Source organism: Mustelus asterias, chromosome 9 (genome assembly GCF_964213995.1).
Source record: "Mustelus asterias chromosome 9, sMusAst1.hap1.1, whole genome shotgun sequence".
NCBI lineage: Eukaryota > Metazoa > Chordata > Chondrichthyes > Carcharhiniformes > Triakidae > Mustelus > Mustelus asterias.
The window spans coordinates 60,414,033-60,415,614 of NC_135809.1; the positions used below are offsets into that span (position 1 = coordinate 60,414,033).

At 41.6% G+C, this 1,582-nt stretch overlaps 1 non-coding gene across 1 annotated transcript; it reads right to left on the minus strand.

Moving 5' to 3' along the window:
* Positions 1–307: 307 nt before the first annotated feature.
* LOC144499308 (U2 spliceosomal RNA) lies at positions 308–500 on the minus strand. The gene has a single exon (XR_013498807.1). It is a non-coding gene; the product is annotated as a U2 spliceosomal RNA (small nuclear RNA).
* Between the last annotated feature and the right edge of the window lie 1,082 nt (positions 501–1,582).

The following is a 1,582-nucleotide window of genomic DNA, read 5'->3' on the forward strand; positions in this document are numbered from 1 at the left end:
GGTCCAATGGGTATTTTTGCCTCTCTCTTACCTTTTATATTTTGAAAAAAACTCTTCCTATCTTCTTCTATATTATTAGCTAGCTTACACTCATATTTCATCTTCTCCCCCCTTGTTGCTTTTTTAGTTGTTCTCTGCTCGCTTTTAAAATCTTCCCAATCCTCTGGCTTTTTTAAAAATACTTTTCCAATTCAATCAAATCAAATCCAATTCAGAGTCTCAACAAGTTGAGACATTTCAGATCCAGGCTGACAAGACAGGACGGGAGACCAAAACCATGCTGTCCTGGGCCTGATCTACATGAGTCAAGCTGATTGGAGAAGGGGGAGGATCCTCCTCCAAGACTTGAGCTCATTTGCATCTTAGCCAAAAGGCCGAGATGCCGCTTTAAAAAATTGCTTCATATGAAACATATGAAGCCTCAGCGTAACATAATGACCTCGACCAAGTGCAGGCGATCCATACTACACTTGATCTTAGCCAAAAGGCCGAGAAGCAATCCTCTGGCTTCCCACTAATCCTTGCCACTTTGTATGCTTTTTCTTTTGCTTTTATGCTGCCTTGACTTCCCTCGTCAGTCATGGATGCCTTGTCCTCTCCTTAGCATGTTCCCTCCTCCTTAGGATGAATTTCTGTTGTGCCTCCTGAATAACTCTCAAAAACTCCTGCCATTGCTGTTCCACTGTCTTCTCTGCTAGTCTCCCTTTCCAATCAACTCTGGCCAGTTCCTCCCTCATGTCTTTGTAGTTACCTTTATTTAATTGTAATACCGTTACATTGATTCCAGCTTCTCCCTCTCAAACTGCAGGGTAAAATCTATCATATTGTGGTCACTGCTCCCTAAGGGTTTCTTCACCTGAAGTTCCCTAATTACGTCTGCCTCATTACACATCGTAAGAAGTTTAACAACACCAGGTTAAAGTCCAACAGGTTTATTTGGTAGCAAAAGCCACACAAGCTTTCGAAGCTCTAAGCCCCTTCTTCAGGTGAGTGGGAATTCTGTTCACAAACAGAACTTATAAAGACACAGACTCAATTTACATGAATAATGGTTGGAATGGGAATACTTACAACTAATCCAGTCTTTAAGAAACAAAACAATGGGAGTGGAGAGAGCATCAAGATAGGCTATTCCAACCATTATTCATGTAAATTGAGTCTGTGTCTTTATAAGTTCTGTTTGTGAACAGAATTCCCACTCACCTGAAGAAGGGGCTTAGAGCTTCGAAAGCTTGTGTGGCTTTTGCTACCAAATAAATCTGTTGGACTTTAACCTGGTGTTGTTAAACTTCTTACTGTGTTTACCCCAGTCCAACGCCGGCATCTCCACATCATCATTACACATCACCAAATCCAGAATTGCCTGTTCCCTAGTAGGCTCTGTCACAAGCTGCTCCAAAAAACCATCTCTTAGACATTCCACAAATTCTTGGGATCCACTACCTACCCACCAGTCCACCTGCATATTGAAGTCCCCCATGATTATTGTAATATTGCCTTTTTTATATGTCTTTTCCATCTCCTGATTTATTTTCTGCCCCACATCCTGACTACTGCTAGGGGGCCTGTATATTATATTACA